We start from the raw sequence: 13576 nt of genomic DNA, 5'->3' as shown, positions 1-13576 counted from the left end.
ACAGGACACGGGCGGAAAATCATCAGGAGAAATCACATTAAATGGGTGAAATCATGCATAGTGCAGTGAAGAGCTTATGTGACTTTCCCTTTTCTTTTTCTGTTCTTCTTCTCATGCAAAGAATTCAGTAGACGGTGCAACACACGATGCAAAAACTGAGACCGCAGATGCTCGCTGACCCATCAGGACCCTCGGGTGGTGTTGGATCAGCCACGTTAGCATTGACCCGATGTGACGATTCCCGTTCAAGACAATTTCTTTGTTAACGTCATCATATAAAGTTGTGTTTCCACTATCAGTCATATATATTTCTGTGAGTTACACACATCTTATTTTAGCGCTGGGTTGTCAGATCAGAACTGACACCTGGAAGGGGGGAAAAAAAAAAAATCTTTATACATGAACTCCCATTTTCAATTATCAAAAAGAAAATTCGCAGGGCTTAATCTTGGGAGCGCTACACCTCACTGACACCCGCGCTCATCTTTTTAGGAGGCAGAGGTGATAAAATGAAATTACAACGCGAGCGTGAGTTTTGACAGTCTCCAATTTATCAGGCAAACTGAAATGGAAAACAGCGTCGGCAGCCACATTAAAGCTCCGCGTGCGAGCTGATGGAGCCATTAGGAAGGTGTTTTATTGTCAGAACACTTCCTGGTGACAAAAAAATAAAAGAAATTACCCCCTACGTGGACGCTGATAGCTGTTTCATGTAGCAACATAATTGGAGGTAATGCTGCGTTAGTCATGCATGCAGCACATGGCCCGAGATGCTGATTCATTTGCGCTGCTTCCTGTGGAAACGTCGGCCAATAGAAATTCATGAAGGCAGTGATTCACATTCAGAGTGTATTTAGCGGCTGTGTCTGTGTGTGTGTGTGTGTGTGTGTGTGTGTGTGTGTGTGTGTGTGTGTGTCGTGCCTCGCCAGCTCTCTGTACGGGTGCAGTTGAATTAATTTAATAGCTTTCTCACTCGCTCGCACACACACAAACACAACTCTGACACTTTGTATTGAGTCAGTCTGAAAAGCTGCTACCTTATACTGTTGCCTGGCAACCGCGTATCAAACGTCCGCTTTGCAATGATTTTTTTTTTTTTTTTTTTTTTTACCCCCCTCGGTGTCGGTGAATTCAGACAAAAAGTCATGACAGCGGAGGTGTACAGCAGACGTTTGATGTGAGGGGAAGCCCTGAATGAGAGCAGACAGGAGGTCATGTTTCATATTCAGGTGTTGTGGTTTCAATAGTTTCAGTTAAAGGTGGCGGCAGGTGTAACGTTGCAGACGGGAGATCAGATGTCACGTCAGACGTGTTGTCAGACCGACTGATCGGAGCTCGTCTTTGTCTCCGGTGAAGGAACGATCCAACAGTGGGAGACTTCAGCAGATATTCTGGATCCATCTTTGATTATCGAACCCTTTTTTTTTTTGACAATCAGACAAACCGACATCATGTTTTTTGCAGCATTGTATGTTGCACCAGAGTGTAATGTTGTCTTCATTCTGGAATTTAGAACTTCGATACAATACCTTGAAAAACACTGATGCACAATATTATTTTCAACGCCACAGGGGAGAAACCGACGCAGCTGTAAGGTCACAAAATATGAGATTTTTTAAAGATAAATATAAAAAGACATGACATCAAGATACTTTACTTGGCTGGGAGCAAGAAACAGCAGAGAGACTGAAGTGAAACATGTTTTTTTCTCTTCAGACTAAAAATATTGTGTGCATCATTGGAGAGAAGAGAGAACGAAAGCATTGAAATGGTTTCAAATATTCAAAATCTATATTTTTGACAACTCCAATACAGTATATCACTCTTGGCATACATGTCTGTGAAAGGTATCCTGAAAATGTCACACAGAAAAGCACAATATTATGTGTTTGTCACTTTTAAAAAGCACTTCCACTGTAAAGTTTGCCTCCAGAGAGAACAGACATGCAAATTTTTCAACTTTAATAGATAAATATGTTGCCCACGATTGTTTAAAGCTGCCACAATCAATATTTCTCCAATAAAAGGAGCATCACATGGCAAAGTGAAGACGATGAGATCAAGTGTAGTTACGTCCTTAATCTGCAGCTCTGCTCAGCTTTATGGAGCTTTAGATTGAGATTTAAGCTCAGTGTTTTGCCGTCAGCCGACACTCTCGCTCTCATTACTCACTGGTTGACAAATCCCGTTGGGCCACTACATCAGTCGGCTGGTGGAGCGTCAAAAAAAGAAAAATCCATGAAGATTTAACCAGCTGTCAGGACCGGTCCGTCTCTTTTACCGCCCTCTCTGACGTTACTGGTTCTGTTCAAGACTCCCACAAGTTTTGAGCGGAACCGCATTTTTGCTATTTTACGGTTCCAGCTGGGAGCCAACTTTTCAGGTTCTGAACAAACTTATTTTTATGTCAAAATGTTCCAAAGTGTTCAAGATTAGGTGAACAGACAACAACGGATCTGGCTCCATGTTTGTGGCAAAGGAATCCACAAATATACACCAACACAACCTGCAGTCAGTCAGTGGAGAAGAAACGGACAGAACAACAATCAGGCACAGCTAAAAAACTACTATAGCGCGTTTAAGGAGTACTTCGGCCGATTTAAACATGCAGCTTCATTGCTCAAGCTACCCTTGACTTGCCAGTACCGAAGACGCGAACACATTTGGTCCAACCATTACAGAGCTCCGTGAACGGAGACTTAGCATTGAACGCTAACAGCATGGGGTCAGAACTTTACACTGTGTTTTAAGCGTCTTAACATGCTCCACATCTCACACCAAAAGTTATGCAACATCAGCAGACACCTTAGCACACAGCACTGTAGCGTGTATGACTCAAAATGAATAAAAAAGTAGTTAAAATAGTGTGTTTGTGCAAGGAGCTACTTACCTGTTTGTTGACATCCGTGTGTTCCGGTAGCTAGACCAAACTAGCATATCCACCGAGTGTGCACTTAACAGGCTTAACAGGCTATTGTAAGGCTCATGGCTCATGACAGGCTGTAACATGGACATGTACATTATGAACAGAAACACGAAAATGCTGGATTACGTTTCCGTCTCCGCCAGTGAGGGAGTAAGCGCACGCTCGACGGATTGACTAGTTTGGTCTAGCTACCGGAAGACGCCGATGTCAACAAACAGGTACGTGGCTGCTTGCACAAACACACTGTTTTAACTACTTTTTTATTCATTTTAAGTCATACACGCTACAGTGCTGTGTTGTAAGGTGTCTGCTGATGTTGCATAACTTTTGGTGTGAGATGTGGAGCATGTTAAGACGCTTAAAACACAGTGTAAAGTTCTGACCCCATGCTGTTAGCTGTCAATGCTAAATCTGCGTTCACGGAGCTCTGTAATGGTTTGACCAAATGTGTTCGCGTCTTCGGTACTGGCAAGTCAAGGGTAGCTTGAGCAATGAAGCTGCATGTTTAAATCGACCGAAGTTCTCCTTTAAAAAGAGGAAAAGCTCTTTCCTGAGTTGATTTGATGTTTTATAAAATAAAAAGAAATCACGCTTCGCAGGAAAGCAAAAGATGCAAATTCATGGAAACAATCGGAAAAATAAAGACCTGTATTCTCGTTTCTGTCGGTTTCAACCTCAGAGCTGCCAGCGCTCGTGATAAACACACCAATCAATCACGACTCTGTCCACAAAAACTATACAAATCAATATTCATTGCTGTTGCCTTAATCATTGAAAACTCTTGACACTGATGACACTTTTTGGATGATTTTTAAACTTGAAACGTGACTGGTAAAAACAGCAAACATTCAAAATAATTCCACAAAACACTTTCTGTCGTTTACACAACCATATAGATTTATTTTCGTTTTATTTGCTTCGTTATTTTTACACCGACACAAAGAAAAACATCTCTTGAATCTGATCACAAACTATTACATCATTTTGCCAAATGTTAATGTGTAGTGTCGGTGCCAGACCTTTATGAAGGGCACGCTGACTTTTACTGTTTCAGCATGTGGTCTCTATGACCCCCTTTTTTTTTTTTTTCCTCGACTGGAAAAAATATTTATATCGCTCTCTCCTCCCACAGACTGAACCCACAGCTGAATGGAACAAGCCCGTGTTGCCCTCTCTGTGGGCTGCTAGAGTCACTCTGGGTAATGTAGGAAATCACAGGCTGAATATCAAATACTGAGTGGTTGTAAGAAAAAAAAAAAGTACAGCGGATTCCACCGATGAAATGTGAGTTCACGTGGAATAAAAAGTCTGTTTTTTCTTTTAAAAATCACAACTCGGAGAAAAAAAAAAACTGCAGTTTCTTTTCTGCGCCTGCTTCAGTTCAGCTTTCCCAACACATCGGGTCATTATCCTGGAGCGGCTCAGCGAGGAGCTTCAAGGACTCTGCTGTGGGTGAGTCTGAGAGGAAAAAGGTGGGAGGCAGAGGTTCAAGACGGAGAGGAGGAGTGCACCGGAGGACGAGTGAGGGGGAGGGAAGCTGAGCTGAGGTCTGGTGGTTGGAAAGGAGAACGATACAGAACGTGTTTACTGATACTCCAGTTTGTAGCTGCCGAACACGAGGCGCTTGCCGTTCGACTATTACAAAATTAGATCCGACTGTAGGTCTATTTTTCCGCTTGACTTTCTGATATTTTTAGTGAAACATATTAACCTTGTCTGCGACGCGTGGGTGTAAATACATCTGCTATTTTTACCACAGAGTCTGGGTGAGGCGAGGTGATAAAAGTGAACGCACTGCTGTTAACGTTAATGTAAGTTTCTTTTGTCAAATAGATCAATAAGTGTATCTATCGCTGACACTCTGCAGCCCCAAACTGCATCATCACTGCAAAACTCTGCTGCACACTCTGTAAAACGCAGCTAAACGCAGGAGTCCAAGATCATAACTGCATCGAGACACATTTCATGAACCACTTAAATGTTCAAACTCATCATTAAATCCACTGAGATGTGTTTAAAAAAAACCCAGATAAAAATCTGTCTGTCAGGCTGCAGCCACAGAAAAACACAAATTCATATCAGGGTACCAGAGTTTTGCACGGCGCATTAAACTGTGGGTAACCATGGCAACAACACTTTGATGCTTCACACAACATTACCAGCCTATCATGTTGGTCAAACCAACCTGAGGATGAGTTAAAAAAAAACAACAAAAAGACAAGGAAACATGCTCGTAAAAACGGCCGATGACTCAAACAAAGAACGACTCTGTACGTGGTCGAGGAAAGACAATTTGAAGAAGTCACCTCGGGCCATGAAACGACTCTGACAGGCATCTTTTTCTCTGACATTTTATAGACTGAAAAGGTTGACTCAATAAAATAAACATCAGTTTGCAGGCACACCTGATATAGAAAAGAAAAAAGCGGAATAAAAGTCACCATCAAGCATTAATTTCTCATCTAAAACACAAAGAAGGATTTCTGGTGCAGATTCACCTACTTCCTGCATATTTTGCATTAAAAAACAGATAATCAAGATACAGATTTTTTTGTTTTTTAAACACTGTAAAAAGACTTGGCTGAGGTGGAAAAGTAAAAAAAAAAAACAGATTTTAAAAAACAGATTGAAACAGATTAAGCAAATAAACACGATGCGTCTGCCTGATTTAAACATCACTGATCACCAAAGAGAGAAAAACATCCTCGACAACATCCGTGTGGATCATCAGGATCTCACACAACTCAAGTGACAAGACTGAGTAAAGTTATTTTAACCCAAAGTATCATCTTTTCTAAAGCTAACCACTTGCATACAACACCAAACCGCGACTGTTTATAACACGTTTATAACACGTCGAAAATTCACGTCATGTCATAAGAACGATGTGAAGGTGTGAGCTGTTAGCAAGTTTTATTTTGAAAGTCTCACCAGTGACTGTATAGTAACTATTATCAGAATCAGAATACTTTATTAATCCCCGGGGAAAATTGTTTGTATTCTAGATGCTCCTTGCAAAGTAGAAATAGAAATATAGCATGAATGGAAAAAAGAGATAAAGATAAAGATAAAAATAAAATATTTAAGTGTCCAACGACCACTCCAAGTATTTACAAATATACAGTACAATATATATATGGTATGGGAAATATACAATATACAGTAAAGTAGTCAAAACTGACACGATAGCGGTAGGTAAAGCGTGAAGATGAAGGCCGCTGCTACCGAGTTTGTAGTGAGAACGTGTTGTGATTGCAGTGATTATTTATTTTCATTTTCTTTGGACAATTTTTCAAAAGATTTTTGCAAATATGTGCCCTGAATTTTGCTTGTGAACGAGGTTACTCTCAACACAAAACAGTTCTGTAACACACCCACAGACAGCATCATAATTGTGTCCTGCAACCACCAGGTCATGAGAAAAAAAAAAAGAAATAGTCAACTGGGACATCGCATGTCAGCTGTCTGCGGTCAAATCTCTAGTAAAGGCGTAAAAAATGCCCCGAAATATACTTCATATAACGAATCGAACCACAAAGACCCGAGACAAATGTATTATTATACATCAATCGGCTCATCAATAAAGACCAGGAAGTTAAGGCTGGGCTGATAATGACATCAGAGGGGAAATGGAGATTGTAAGTAATGAAAACAACAATAAAACAAGTTCAAAATAAATTCACACACGTCGGAATTCACAATCAAAATAGTATCAACCTTTAAAAAAAAACTGTAACAAAACACAATTCACACTCAAAAGCCTGAGAGTGTGGCAGCACACAGCTGGATGGAAGTAATTTCAGTGTGTGCGTGTGTGTGTGTGTGTGTGTGTGTGTGTGTGTGTGTGTGTGTGTGTGTGTAGGTATGAGTGGATGTGGGGGGGGAGGCAAGGTGTATGGTTAACCAAAGACTGAGCTCTCTGTGTCTTTCTCACACACACACACACACTCTGACACACAAACCATCACTTGCATTGCACTGCAGGCTTGAAATCTAGGTCACGGTAACACACACACACACACACACACACACACTCACACACACACAGTGTTTAAAGGCTCGACACAGAGAGCGAGAACAATCAGACGTGACGAAGACGAGGCTCGATCTGTCAGCTCACTACTGAACTACTTCACTGAATCTAAAGCAGAAATCCAGCGTCTCGAAAAGAGAAGAGAAGAGAAAAAAAAAACGCTGTTAGATTTAATCAGCGTTTCAGCGCTCGCAGCCTCTCGCGCGTCGTCTTTTGATGAGGTGTTGCGATGTTCTTTTTTCTTTTTTTTTCTGCCGTGGCCTCTCGACCTGCCGCGTTTCAACACGGTGGATGTGTGAACTTGTTGCAGCGAGGTCTGCGCAGACAAACAGACAGCGGAGCAAATTGTCACAGCTGAGAAAAGTCGCTCGTGTCTTAATGTCAGGGGGGGGGAAACAGGATGATCAATATGCTGATGACACGCCGTCGTATCTGTCATTGAAAAACAACACGTTACAGCGAGTCTGAGGTGAAGATGAAACCATATAACCCGCCTCACCTCCAGATTAAGAAGCCGTCTGTCGTGTCTGTTGTGAATATTCGAGGCGTGTTTGATATTTCCATTGAAACCTGGAAAGTCGGTGTCACAAATAAGCGCTGCAGAAGTAGAAGTCATGGAAACAGAACCGACGCCTTCTCATGGAGAGGACAGGTTCATTTATCTATCTATTTTGGAAAGAAAGACTGATATTAATTGTGAAATATTAACTGGTCACACATTTTCACATGCAGTTGTGTGTTTTTTATATATGAACTCAAAACGAAACACTTGCTGTGTCTCAGTTCAGGGTCTGCATCCTCTGAAGGACTCGGCCTTTGTGGTCTTTGGAGGCGAGTCCTTCAGAGAGACCTTGTTAACCGTCAGCTGTTGTTAAATGTGACGGTCTAGCATTTCCTGTTTGCGTCACCAGATGTTTTACCCTTACGTCACCATTTCTGCCACCCAGGCCCGCGAAAGTGACGATCTACGCCGCGCGATGTCGCCATTTTCTCTCTTTCTTCCTTCTTTTTTGGTCGCACAAAGAATCTTGGGATATGTGAGGCCACGAAGGAAAGTAGCGGTGCATCCTCCAAAAACAGGGAAAAGAAGGAGCATCTGGAGGAGCCTTCAGATTGGGACGTAATTGGCCTTCAAATGCTCCTCCGAAGGATGCACACCCAGAATTGAGACACAGCAAATGTCACCTGTGTACTGGACATCCTCACAGGTCATTTGCTCATTTTCAGATGTGACATTACATAAATCCACTGGTCTTTTTGTCAAATATGGATTACAACATGTGGGATAAAAAAAAACACCTGCAATGTGTTTCTTCACATGTGAATTCAACATCTTCACAAAGCTCAAACGTTACCTGGACGTTTTCTTACATGATTGCCTTTTTTCCCCACATGTGGATCACATCTATGTAAAATATAAAGATCTAACAACTGACACTGGACTCTCTTTGCTTGGGAAGCCCCTAGAGGCAGTGCGTCCTCAGTTTACATGCGTCTGAGGCTTTCACAAAGAAACAACTGAAGAAGAAGGGCTGAGTTGCAGTGTAAATAAATGCAGGTGATCTAAACGTGAAATGATTTACATTCTTTTTCACACAAATTACCTTCAAACCTGCAAAAAAGTTAGAGTTCCAGCACGACGACCATCTTTTAACCTTTGGGACCAATATATGAAAGAAAAATAATGAAGGCTTAAAGATTCGGTCAGGAGCTTTCAGCTGCACCTTACAGAGCGGAGCTGGGCTGGCTCAGGTGTAAAATGTACCTTAACCTCTGTAATCCTCTTCCAACTGTCCCTACAGTGGGCCATCAGCACAGACTCATGCTGGGCTGCCAAATATTGTTAAAGCCTACAGAACTGCTTTTCTTAATCCTGGTGGAGGTCCAAATATGAAGGGTTAAATATCTAAAAATGTGTTTAAAATGAGGCATAAGGTCCCTGGAATATTTCCCTTTTGATGGGCACTCACTTGATGGATGGAAAAAATAAATAAATAAACAAACGGGGAGTCGGGGGTGTAAATATTTCTCTCAGTGTAAACACCAAACACCTTTAAAGTTGAGCTGGAACAATCTGATAAAGAATAAATATGAGTTACTGTCAGGCAGTGATATATAAAATGTGAGTTTTTCTGACTGGAAAACTACTCACAGGGTAAATATAAGAAAACTGGGTGTTTTGGATTATGAAACCTTGTTTATTTTATCACTATTTGCTCTGTATATATGCCAATAGATTAGTTTTTTGATTATTTAATAAGTTATTTACGTTAATACCAACAACATATGTTACAGACTTTTCTTTTCAAAGTGTTTAAAGTGGTTTGTCTCCTCTTTTATTACTTAAAGAGGAGACAAACCACTTTAAACACTTTGAAAAGAAAAGTCTGTAACATGTTGTTTTGCATGTAAAAGTTCGAGCCAACAGAAGCTCCTCTCTCCCACAGAAAACACTGCTCCTTAAACGCCTCGTCAGTAGCCCCGCCTTTAATTCCGTGACTCCTTGACATCACACTGCGTCACCTTGTCACAATTTTGCATAATTTTAAGCCTAGCAGTTAGTTTGGCACGTGAGAATCGATGTAGCATGGTTGCTCTGTTGTTGTTAGCTGTGCTGGTTCAGGCATGTGTGCAGGGACCAATCAGAGCAGACTGGGTATTCAGGAGGCGGGTCTTAAAGAGACAGGAGCTAAAACAGAGCGTTTCAGGAACACAGTGCTGCAGTAATGGACAGTTTACGATAACTGATGTGTTTTTTGAGCATAAAAGCAAGTTAACTCATTCTAGTAGTAACCCAAGATAAAATCATGACCCTGAAAATGACTTTTATATGTCTAATTCAAAGTACTTTGGTTGAATTTGGGCATTTTGTTCTCTGTTCTTATTTCATGGCTGGTGGAAGTCAGAGAGAGTGTGTTTAATCTCTTGTCTTTATTACAGTTTAGTGTTGAACTGTTTTCTCCACATTTCTCTAAATTTGTAACACATATAAGTATTGAAATTCAGGGTACGACATGGCAGCTCTCACTGAAGAGGAGACAGTTAAACCTCACATTTACTATTTTACACCAGATTGTGAACAAACTGCATAATTCAGTAGCTGCAATGGAAATATCTCCATGTGATCCTCCACATTTGGCCTGCATCCACGGGAATATGGAAAAAAAACACACACACACGCACGCACGCACCAGCAAAAACACAAAAAATGGCGCGGAATAAACTCAAAGAGCATTTTTAAGACGGCTAATTTCCCCTCTCCTGCAGCACGCGGGTCCAAACTTCTCCGCGCTCCTGCCCTCTGGGAATAATCTGTCTTTATTTCTAATGAATTGCACCGAGAGATGCGTGTATCCCCTGCATCAACAGATCGCAATCTGAATCCAGCAAGGCATGTCTCATAAATTATGCGCTGCCTGAGCTTTTGATAAGCTAATAGACGTCTGAGTGGAGGCAAATTGATGCCGCGCTCATGTGATTCAGACAGAGGGACACGATTCACTATTGATTAATGTTTAGTGGGGGCCGCACGGTGGCCTATCTCGAGCATCACACCTCTGTTTATACGACGGGGCCACTTTCCTCTCCATTGTTCATTATTCATTAGTCATCTGGACTGCCTGTGGGACTCCCTCCCATCTGCTACGGCTCCATTTCCATATGCCTGGCTCGACCAAGCGAGGCATACATCTGATATGAGGAGAGAGAGAGGGAGAGAGAGGGAATGTGAGGGGGGGGGGGAGAGCAGAGGGAGGGTATAAATTCATCCCTTTTTCGCTCCCTTCATCTCACTTTCAAAAGGTAATGCATTCGTTGATGCTATCATTGGGGGAATTGATGAAATGATAAAACTGGAAATAAATTGCCGCTTTGAACGGAGACAGCAGAGTACTGGGACACAACAGGAGCGGTGTGGGAAGAAAGAAGTGCTGCTGGGTGGGCGGCAGGGGAGGGAATTTAAAAAGAAAGAAGAAGCAGAAGAAGAAGAAATGTATAATTAGGAGCTGGCCGAGCAGTCGGCATGCCTACATGGAAATTCAAGTTGAATAATTTGTGACACGGGAAACGCTAAAAAAAGATTCACAGAAGTTTTGAAAATTCAATCTTGGTTTTTTTATTTTTTTTTTCATTATTATTCACTGATGATTATTTTATCAACACCTTCATCTGAGTTTGAGGCACGGAACTGCGGCGCGACGACTACTTTTGTGTTTTATTTTTAGAAGCGGCGCATTTATATTCATGCAAAAAGACAGAAAAGCAGTAATGGAGCGTCGGAGTTCGACACTTCTGCTAAATTAACAAAATCTGCAACAGGGCTTCTCGACACGGAGCTGCTGGATATGTAGATGGAGCCCTGACTGGAGTGTCTGATATCATTTGCGATATTATATTGATCTAATTTTCTCCCACCGTGTTCTGGAAAGAATAAGGTAAAAACTGAGGCTGCATGTAGTCAGATTCACCGTACATCCTGGCAGCTTCCTGAGAAATATGAGGCATAAAAGAGTAGAAAATGTTAATAAAAGTTACCTTATAACACGAACATAAACTTTATAGAAACCAAGAGATGTATTAACGCCTGCGTCTTTAAAAAAGGAGGTCCGCGATCCCTTGAAGGTCCTCAGAGTCCACCGAGAAATCACGTGAGCACGACATCTTCACGCTAAATCACTGAGCTGCATCTGTCCATAATGGTGGACAACATGTTATTGAAACCAAGAGCTTTGAAGCCGACTTCCCTCGTCGCAAAACCGTATAATCTCAACGTCACGTGATGCTCTGGGCCCCAAAGACACTTCTCCCACGAGCGCAACGGAGCAGGAATCTTTTATTGAGCGGCACAACCGCCGCGATACGACTCGTTTCACTCGCATCATTTGAGCCACTTGGTCTGAAAATGACACAAAAGCACATTACAAAACATTTTCTTTTACGGTTTTAGTCTCTTTCTAGTCTTTCGGCAGACGTTTCTTACAGGATCCGACTGGAGGGTTGAGGTTTTTCCTTTGTCTTCCAGTAGAATATGGATTGATGCAGTGTGGTAATCAATCACACGGCCTCATATCAATCATATCAGAGGTGAAGGACATTGACTGGCAGGGTACCAGATTTTTTTTAATCGAAGGCAAAATTGATTCCAGATTTAGTTTGTAACCTTCACTGAATCCGACCTCCTTCTGTTTAGAGTACTTTAAGCAAAACATCAAGTGAACAAATAAATGATAGTTAATTTAAAAAGTTTTGAAGTAGAAGAAAAGTATAATCAGTGGTGGAAATGTGTGATGTCAATCAGAGATATGATAATATCCTCAGGTACATCATGATTAAGATCCGCAAAATGGTCTTTCTTTTAACTCTTTGGGAACATTTTGGGAATTTTCAAGTTTCAGCAAAAGCAGATCTGTAAATAAAATCTTAAAATGCAACAACAGGCGACAATATCAGCCGTCTTGAACAAGACCTGGGGACTTTTCCAGCTTTGTCACTGATATTTTTGACAGGAAGTCGGGTCATCTATCGTAAACAAGACCTGAGGACAACTCCCGCCAGCTTTGTGGCCCCGAAACTGGTTATTTTAAACGAGACACAGGTATTTTAAGCCAAAACACGATGTTTTCCTGAACCCAACCAAACAGTTTTAATGCCTAAATCGAACCTGAGCATGAGCACAGAGTTGCGACAATATGAAATTGAAATCTGGACTAAAGCCGCAAAATAAAGAAATGTAAAGTTTCTGCAGTGGTTCAGCAGAAACTTACAGTTCCGACATTTATTCTGGTGATCGGGTTTCGGCTCTTTGCTGCAGTTTTGCTCAGAGAGAAACTTTCTTCACATCAGAAGTCGATGACACCGACGACCTGATATCAGATATTGAATAAAGAAAGTCCGGGAGCGGGCAGATATACAGCAGACGTGCAGTACGGGCCCAGTCTTAGTTTGTTATTCGTGCTAATGTATCGTCTGTGACTCCGGCAAGGTTTTGAATTTCCCTGACGCAGCGAGGAAGAGCAGAGCCGAGTTTCATCGACCTTCCAGAGAAGAGGACCCCCGACCATCAACACGGGGCCGGTCTCACGTTACTGACAGCCCTGCTGCCCCCGAGGGCTGAGCACACATACACACACACACACACACACACACACACACACACACACACACACACACACACACACACACACACACACACACACACAGTGCTAAACTCCCTCTATGGTGCAGTTCACTCTGACAGGATGACATTACAGCACCACGTCTGATGTTCCACTCACTCTTTACTAACCAGCGGAGCGACATCTCATTGTGTGAACTGAGGTCAAACTGTGACTCCGTGTGAGGACGGAAGTAACTTTAAGTACATTTACTCAAAACAGTCTTAGGTAGTGTTTGTTACACAAGTATTTTCAGGGAAATACCGCAGCAATACTTCTTCTGAAACCAAAAGATCTTTCATCTACCTTCGTATAAAACTGAAAAAAGCCTCACAAAGCTAGAATCAAATAAATGTCAGTGTTCAAGATAAATGACATTAACTATTGATTGATCTACACACCGTTGCAGAGTCATTATCACCTTAGAAAGTATAGAAATTTAAGCTGAAATACAACTTTTTTACA

The sequence above is a fragment of the Sparus aurata genome, chromosome 14 (genome assembly GCF_900880675.1).
Source record: "Sparus aurata chromosome 14, fSpaAur1.1, whole genome shotgun sequence".
Classification (NCBI taxonomy): domain Eukaryota; kingdom Metazoa; phylum Chordata; class Actinopteri; order Spariformes; family Sparidae; genus Sparus; species Sparus aurata.
The sequence above is the reverse complement of the archived record's forward strand: the minus strand, read 5'-3'. Positions refer to the sequence as shown.